This window comes from Hypanus sabinus, unplaced genomic scaffold, assembly GCF_030144855.1.
Source record: "Hypanus sabinus isolate sHypSab1 unplaced genomic scaffold, sHypSab1.hap1 scaffold_332, whole genome shotgun sequence".
NCBI classification, from domain to species: domain Eukaryota; kingdom Metazoa; phylum Chordata; class Chondrichthyes; order Myliobatiformes; family Dasyatidae; genus Hypanus; species Hypanus sabinus.
The window spans coordinates 122,000-131,432 of NW_026781237.1; the positions used below are offsets into that span (position 1 = coordinate 122,000).

The following is a 9,433-nucleotide window of genomic DNA, read 5'->3' on the forward strand; positions in this document are numbered from 1 at the left end:
ACTCTATTTGAGTTTCAATATACTCAACAAATTCTGAACTTTGCAGCAAGTGTTCTGTAATACACCAAACTGGTCTTGTAGATGCAACATCTTTCAGCTCAAATATTCGGTTTAAGGGAGCGTAATCAGAGATAACAATTCCATCAAATTCACATTTCTTAACATTAAATAGAGGTCGAGGGTCGACTATAAAATAGTCGTTTCTCGAGTATTTATTATGAACATCTGAGAAAAAAGAATATTCTCTGCCAATAGGATGCATATGTCTCCAAATCACATTTAAGCCACAATCAAATAAATTAATAAGTGATGCAGAACGATTAGGGTGTTTACGTTTGGATGATGACTTATCCATTAAAGAATTTAAACAAGTATTAATAATACCACCCATTAATAACATATATTAATTCAGATCTGATAACAGAGCAAAAACAACCTTAAAGAATCGGGGATCATCAATATATATATTAAGCAAAACAATTTCCTGTTGTAAATTGTTCCTGTAACAATCAAAAATCTACCATTAATATCCTGTATAATATCCTTTTGGTTTAAAGTGATATTGCTGTCAATAAAAAAACGGCACCTCTAATTTTAGTTAGAGAATTTGCATGAAATTGAGAATCCTTCCAAAATTTTAAAAAATCGATTTTTATCACATAACCTGATATGCCTGATATGAGCCTCAATGGACAGTCCCTCCAAATGTCCACCTTTTCTACATCTACCAACGCTCGATCCCATCCGCTCAAACAATCATATTCACTCTGGTTACTCTGCGTCATACTACATATGACATCAATCTGTCATCAAAAGAACATGAGATATCTGGAAAACCAAAGTTCTGACCTTGTCCCAGTAAGACAGTAACTGTCGATATACTAAAATAATACTCGATTAACTATTCTAAATACTACCTACACAGATGTAACTCAAAGGTAAATTGCTGTGCTTTTGATAAACCACGCCCAGTAAATTGAATAACGTAATACCATTCAAAATCGTTTTGAGAACTACGTTCCAATAAGTGGAGAAAGTTCATTTTTGATCGATTGCCTACCAATGAAATTGCCCATTCGTTTAATTCGTGATTTTTGGTAAAATGATGTATAGTCCAAAACTGCAATACCACTTTTAAAATATTAAGTAATTAACAAGTTGTTTCTATTCACTGAATTGTCGGAATGGTCTCACATATGGTGAACCACATTGTTTTATTTTGGCCTATCCTAAAAAAACATCGCAAAAAACGTGTGGGTTTGATATATGTTATCTTTAGTTATCCCTATTAAAATATTTAAAACAATGTGCACCTTGAGTCTGAATTCCCTTCTAATTTTAGCATCAATGGGTAATTGAATATTGCTTTTACATGCCGTCAAGATAATTTGCGTATTTCTTACAAACGTGAGAATTTCGTCTCTAACCAGCAAAGCCGTGTTTCACTTTTATAATAGTGAAGCAAAAAAGTTTTGAAATGCCAAAGCTACTGGAAGTTGCCGGGTCCCCCGCTACACTTTCAAAAATGTTACTTCAAAATCCCCCAGTAAAATGAACTGGGCACAATCTCTTGTAGCGCTGCACATCGGGAGAAGAAGGATGCTAATGTGAGAATGCTGTTCTTCGGCTACAGTTCAGCATTCAACACCATAGTTCCATCCAGGCTCGACAAGAACCTCAGAGACCTAAGTCTTGACCCTGCGTGGTGAGCTTCCTGTCAGATCGCCAGCAGCCTGTAAGAGTGGGGTTCCTCAACTCCAACGCTCCGACGTTCAAAACAGGAGCCCCTCAGTGCTGCGTACTGAGTGCCCTCTTTTATTCCCGGTATACCCATGCACAGCTCCAATCTGCAAATTAAATTTGCTGATGACTCTACATTGATAGACCTTATCTCAAACAATTAACGATGTGGCCTGCATAAGAAGTCATCTCTCTGATACAGTGGTGTCAAGAAAACACCCTCTCATCTCAAAGGAGCTGGTTGTGGATTAAAGAAGGAATGAAGTCGGGCTAACTCCTATTGACATCAATGGATCCAAGTTTGAGAGGGTAAATAGCTTCAAGTTCCTCGGCATCCACATCACCTCAGACGGTTGAGGAAGTGTGGTATGGGCCCCCAAATTGAACTTCCTATAGGGGCACCAATGAGAGCAGACAGCCCTGTGCATCTCCAGGTGTGAACTTCTCATGATTCAGGACACTTACAAGCACATGTGAAAAGGGCCTACAGGATCATTGGACAAACAAGCCATCACAAGCACAATCTATTCGAGCTGCTACCATCTAGGAAGCAGTACCGCATCCAAAAGCCGGGGCCAACAGACTCCGGGACATCTACATATATCAGGCCATCGGACTGATTAACTCACGCTGATTTGAGTGTACTCTATATTACAGTGAATGTATTAGTCAATACAAATTATTATAAATTACTATCATTGCACATTGCACATTTACGTGGAGACGTAACATAAAGAATGTTTCTCCTTATTTATTCATTCAAATGGACCGAGGACGCAAAATGTCATTTAGCGAAGAATCCTCTTTGAAAATTAAACAATTTGAGCAAAATGACTGTCAGTGATAATGGAGACCCACTCAATAGTTTAACCGGCAGGGGTAATATTTGACGTTAGGGTGTGTCATTGAGAACAGTTAACTCACTGCAGTCGTCAACATCCGATACACATCCCAGTTTATGTTATCATTCTTTTGTGTTCAATTTAGCCCCGATAATAATCTATACATACTAAGGGCGCATTCTCCGAGTCTGAAGGCGGTTAAGCCTTGCATTCTAATCTTGCTAAGAAACATAAACTACTGCAAATGTGCCAATACAATGCTGGAGTATGGTTTTATTCCGTTCCAGTCAGAGCAGCGACGCTCTGTGCGTCTTATTTGTAATACTGTACTGTCAAAAGAAGTCATGAAACCGTCAAGATTTGAACACTTCCGTAAAAGATAACCCGAAAAGTTTACTTATAGCCTTGCTTATGTCCAGAGGATGAAAAAAAAACACTAGTCACTTGCTAAGAAAGCCAAAGTGACCTTGATAGTTGACTCTACGTTTCTTATAACTATTTGAAAATGAAAGCAAAGTGTGATAAATGCGGTACAATTGTTGAAAGATTGATACTGACAGCTGTGTCAGAAGAATTCACCTGTATTTCCAAAATGGATAACAGTGTTTTAAATATATCCCCCTGAGTCATCACTCTGTAGTTCGTCGTATTGACCAAATGAGCGAAGACCTTGCGTATAAACTGCGCTGAACGACAAAGAAATGGCTTGAGATACAACTGAATGAGTCAATTGTGCGAGACATTGCTCAAGACACTTGCAAGGTTTATCAAAAATGGAGGTTTATGAAGAGATACTCTTTTGTATAAAGGTGAAAACAAGTATCAAAGGGGAATCAAAATTTGACGAGCTCAACATGTATATTCAGGATAAATGTTTTCCAATTAAAAACATGATTTCTCGTGCAACAGATGGAGCACCAGATACGAAGGGTCCCCATGTTGGTTCAGTGTTCTTTTTATGAAAGAAAGAAATTCTAAACACGACACTTGTAATATTTTCTACCAAGCAAATTATCGCTTATTCATGAAATAGCATATTTTTCAATGTTGCCCAGATAACGATGAAGATATTGAACGTTTGCTTCTCTACAATGGTGTGTGTTGCCTGTCAGAAGACTGCTGCATAAAACGCTTCTTTGAACTTTTAGACACTCTAGTTGTATGTTTCCTCAATGTCGACAAGAGCTGGCGAAACAAGATTCAATACCTCGCCAATCTTTATAACAAAATGAACGTTCTAAATATGAAGCTGCAGGATGAAAATTTGAATTTAATCCAGTCAAAAAGTTCAGAGTCCACTTTAATCGGAATACAGGAAATGTTTAAGCAAAGCATTGGGAGAAAAAAAAATCCCAATTTCCCTGCATTTCACAGGCAGTGATTTCCGAGACTACTACATACACCTGCAGTCATAAAGAACGTTTTAACTCAGACCTCTCAGTCACTGCTTCCCGGATTGCTGCTTCTCCCCAGCACAAGTATAGCTCTGGACAAGGTGCCACTAAAGACAAGAACAATATCGAGTGGATCCCGTGAGTGAGAGGAACAGGAGATTCAATTTCGGTTGTCGGAAAATGAGAACTACCGAAAGTTGAAATGACAGAAAGGAACCCTGCGAAAGAACAGGGCATTCGTCCCAATTATGCCCCGTCATGAACTTAAACAATCTCGCTGTTGTGTACGCTGCAATGAAGAAAAATCCGAACCTCAAAATCAGAATCAAGTTTATTCTCACCACCCTATGATGTGAAATATATTGTCCTATGAGAACAGTACAGTGCAGGATGTGAAAATGCAATATACCACAGAATTAATGAACAGTGCTCAAATTCGGAATATGGAAAAAATATATCCTGCCCAACTTTCTTCCATATCCCAGTCCTTGCCATTAGAAGTGTACTGTCTCCTTGTACTTGCCCGATTATGTTGCCACGCCTTATAAAAGAGCGCGACCATTATCCTGGCAGGCAGTTTTACTTCAGCCGAATGAAGTGATTTAAACTAATATGCCAGGGAACGGAAATAGATATGACAACACTGTGGACGAGCTAGCTGGTTGACAGGTAGACGATGGGTGTTATGAATGTAAGTAAGGCCAAGCCATGAATGGGAAGAAATGCAGATAATGAAAGGAAGCAAATTGTATCACATAGGCAATATTCAAAAGGAAGAACAGTGCAGGAATTAGGGTGCTCCTTTTAAATGCACGTAGTATTCTAAGGTGGATGAAATTGTTGGAGCTTAGTTGGTTTGACGTCGTTGGCATCACTGAGTCGTGGCTGATAGAAGGTCACATTTAGAGCTTAATATAAAAGAATGCATGTTTTACCGAATGGACGGGCAGGAAGGCATAGACGGTGCTATGAGGGACGGCATTACATCTCTAGAAAAAGGTGACATCGTGTCAGAGAATTTCGAATCTTTCTGGGTGGAGTACAGTAAAATAAAACAACATTATGGGAATCATAAAATAACAAAAAATAACCAAGCTATGCGGTTGAGATCGTAAAGGGAGCGAGAAAGGGCATTTAATAAGGGAAATGTCAAATTTGTGATGAGGGATTTCAATATGCAAGGGATTTGGGAAAATCTCTCATTACCCTCAGTTGAACTTTTTCTTTTTGTGTGTTTCCCCCAGATGTTAGTCTGTGGTTTTGTATTGCGATCTGCTCCCATCCCTGCTCCTGCTCTACTCCAACCCCTGTATCTCTGAGTACCCCGTTTCTCATCAGCTTCTTATTGTTACCTGCATCGCTGCCACCTGTGTATCATTGTGCTCCTCCTATTATCTGCCTGACTGCTGATTGCTCAGTGTATTTCTGTCCTGTGATGCCAGTTTGTGCCAAGGAATTTTCCTGAGCCTTTCCAGTCATCGTATCTGCTCTCTGTAGGTCTGAATATTTACTCTGCTTGTTTCCTGTATCTGATTTTTGGATTTCTCTGGATGTTTTGATCTCTGCCTGATCTTTGATGCCGACACTGTTGCGTCCCCGTCTCGCCTCAGTGGTTGGGAAGGGTTGCAGTCCATTATTAATGAAGAAGTTTTCAAGTAATTGCAGAGTAATGATCAAAATAAGAACAGTCATCATGATTTCTGTCGAGGAAAATCTTGCCTGCCTAATCTGTTTGAGCTCTTCGAGGGGATTTCAAAAACGGTGGACAATGGAAAGGCGGCGAATTACTTGGATTTTCAGAAGGCCTTTGATACGGTGACACACATGAGGTTGCTTAACAAGTTGAAATCCTGTGGCATTCAAGGAAAAATACTGTCATGGGTAGAGGAAAGGCTGACAGGCAGAACGTAGTGATTGTGTATAAAAGGTGCCTTTTCCGTTTGGCTACCAGTGCCTAGTGGTGATCCTCAGGGGTCAGAATTAAGACTGCTACTTTTCACATTTGGATAATGGAATTGATGGCTTTGTGGTAAAGTTTGCGGATGATACGAAGATAAGTGGAGGAGAAGGTAGTGCTGAGGAGCCAATGCAATTGCACCAGCAATTGCCATATTTTTCAGTTACTGCTTCTACACAGCCGTCCCGCACCCCATCGCCGCCCCTCGTAGCTCAGAGGGAGCGGAGAGAAAGAGGTAGTAGAAGGATATCTGGTCCCTGTACTGCAATCGCTGCAGTCGGTTGAGCCGTAGAATAAAGTATGTTACAGTTCCTGGCAGTGAGCTCGTTCGTCCGCCCGCCAGCATTCAGAGTAATGTTGTTTTGCTAACCACTGATACCATTGCGTAAGTTTACTCCAATGGGCCAATATAACAACACTTCCACTACATGCTATCTCATCTGAAATCAATCGGCGACTTGAAGCCTCAATGTAAAATAGCACCCCGTAGACGTTTGTCAATATGGTTAGCGTTTTATTCAGCTATTTATCTATTTATCTGTTTATGTATCTATCCATTTATCTATTTATTTATTTACCTACCTATCTATTTATTTATTTATCTATTCATTCAATTAATTAATTAATTAATTAATTAATTAATTAATTAATTTTATTTATTTATTTATTTGTCTATCTGTCTATCTGTCTATCTATCTATCTATCTATCTATCTATCTATCTATCTATCTATCTATCTATTTATTTATTTATTTTCCTGAAGACATGTTTGACTGGCGCTGAGATGAAAACATTCACACTGAGCGATGTCGGCGTTCCGCCGCAAGTTCCAATTTTATAGAACTGGACCAATGTCCCTTCAGCGATTCAATGTTAGTGATAGCCTCGCCAGTTGTAATAGTCATCTAATAGTAATAGAATTTGACCTGCATTTGTTTCTGTCTGTCCGACCCAGTACCTTTATTACACCGTTATTCAGAGCTCTCGTGTACAACTTAGGCAGTTCCATATAACTTCTGGGCTTCGCTTCTGGAGCATCACCCGTTGATCTCTAGTTATTGAATTGACTCCCACCTGGCGCTGAGAATATGGGTTCGGTGTAACACTGAGATATTCCAAGAAGTAAGTGCGCTTCCAACTCGCTGGTGTGCTGTCAATGGCCCCATTTAAATTGAAACTATGGAAACATAGTTAAACATAAAAACGTAGTATCCCACTATGGAAACATATTTAAACATGCTTACGTTTTTATTAATAACAACATCTGAAGTTAAGGGAAAAAGGCAGGAGAATGTGTATAACGGGTAATTAATCCGCCATGACGGAATGATGAAACAGACGAAGTTGACTGAGTGGACTTTCCGAAGATCTTTTATTTTCTTCTGAATTTTGTCACAGCTTCTCTTTCATCCGTAATCATCGGACTCTGCTTTGGACTTTATATTCTACTTGCCAACACCCATCTGTAAAGCAGCATTCCCCGTTACAGCTGAACCTCTCGTGTGCAGGGTTTGTCAAATTTGTCATGATCGCCTCCCACCCAGTGGTGCCAGGATCAGTCCTATCTATAAACTATTTCATCACTTCCCTACATGTGAGGACAGCGAGTCTTCCCAGCGCTCTCATTCACCCTTTTAACCTCAGCTACAGATTTCTGCTGATACGCGTCTAACGAGTTTTGATCTGTAGTTGTAACACTGCTTCTCTTTCCACAGAGGGCGCCTCACCTGAGAAAACTGTAACAAGCTTGGACTCATTTCCGATTCCCAGAATCGGATGTGCGTTTGTGTTTATTTAACTCTGTTCTTAAATCAGGCATTCATCTGTACTCAAAAACATCAAATTTCTTTGGGATGTGAAGTGGGTGATGCAAAGTTGTCAGGGTGGCCGAGCGGTCTAAGGCGCCAGAATCAGGGAATGAAAGTCCTTCATACAAATCCGAGGTTTCTGGTCTCCATCTGGGGGCGTGGGTTCGAATCCCACCCCTGACATTATTTGTCTTAAACATTCAACCGAGTTAATGCTATTACTGCGAAGCAAGCGTCGGTTGTTTGCGAGGATTAGGCAAACACGTAAGTAAGAATAGATGATGTATTTGAGAAACTTGTAATACCCACCAATTTTAAGTTACGTGCGCTCTCCACCACCAATCATCCAATGAGAACTGGCTCATGGACCTCTACTTTTCCTTCTCCTGAACACCACAATCACTGCCTTGGTTTTGCCGACATTGAGTGAAGGGATGTTGTCATATCTACTTTAAAATTATCTCTTCTTAGGTGAAATGTATCCCTGATGGTATAAGCCATGTCTACCCTGGGATGGAGATAATCTCTGCCATGATTATCTATGTCATCTATGCCATACCTCTATCTATGTCTCTCAAAATCTGAGAAACATCTATCAGATTTTTGCTCACCCTCCGCTACTTCAGAGAAATCATCCCAAGCATGTCCAAGCTCGTTATCGCCCAAATAGTCCAATTCAGGAGGCATCTTGGTAAAGCTTTTCTGCCCTCTCGAAAGCCTCGTCAACCTTTCTATGACGGATGGCCTGAACTATATGCACTACATGTTCCAGTGCTGTGCTGCTGTATTTTATTTTATTTGCCAAGCATGTCCGAAATGCAACGTCTATTTTAATGTCAAATCCCAGGATATCTGTCTGTTTGTATGTGTACTCTCACACCAGAGCAGTCATTCAGACTATGCTGAAATGCAGCTTTTTATGCTCAATATGAAGAGAGTACTGCAGGGCTGTCAGGGTGGCCGAGTGGTCTAAGGCGCTAGACTTAAGGCGAGAAAACCTCTTCCTTGTAAACCCGAGTGTTGGTATCCAACTGGAGGCGTAGTCTCGAATCTCACTCCTGACAACATCTGTGATTTAGACGCTCATAATTCAATCACTGTAATGTTTATTGCAGCGGTCAGTGTTTTGGGAGGATGGGAAAGACGCAAGAAAGAGAAAAAAATTGTTTTCGTTACATTAGGCAGCAGTACAAAGTGTCACATGACATCCGACTCGGGCTGCGGAGTTTGATGAGAAGGAGGCCTCGTTGAAGAGTGCTGTGCCACCTTCTCAACCGTGGCTGTTCTTTGACACAACAACACCGGGGCCATTCAGACACTCTGCTGGTCTCTATATTGAAACGGCATTTTTACATTGTCGTTCTTAAGTGTACATCTGCCGCGGAGCTCCGTAACGTGCGTTTAACACTATTCTGGACTCGGGAATATCGGATGGATCATTGCGGACTGGGTTTTATTCGCTTTCTGTGGTTTACTAGACCACTCTTCCTTTTTTTTTTTGCAATCCAGGTGTTTTAAGGCGGACAGAACGGAAAATAGCCTTCGGCCCAACTGGTTCAAAGTCCAAAGCAGAAAGTAAATTTGTCATGACAGTGTATATATACATATATCACCATGTAAACAACGAGATTCTCTTGCTCACGGGCATCCAAGAAACGCAATAACATCCACAATGGACCGCAATAACACGGCG

At 40.4% G+C, this 9,433-nt stretch overlaps 1 non-coding gene across 1 annotated transcript; it reads left to right on the forward strand.

Moving 5' to 3' along the window:
* The first annotated feature begins 7,809 nt into the window (after window positions 1–7,809).
* trnal-cag (transfer RNA leucine (anticodon CAG)) lies at window positions 7,810–7,923 on the forward strand. Its single transcript has 2 exons — window positions 7,810–7,847; window positions 7,889–7,923. It is a non-coding gene; the product is annotated as a tRNA-Leu (tRNA).
* Window positions 7,924–9,433: the final 1,510 nt, after the last annotated feature.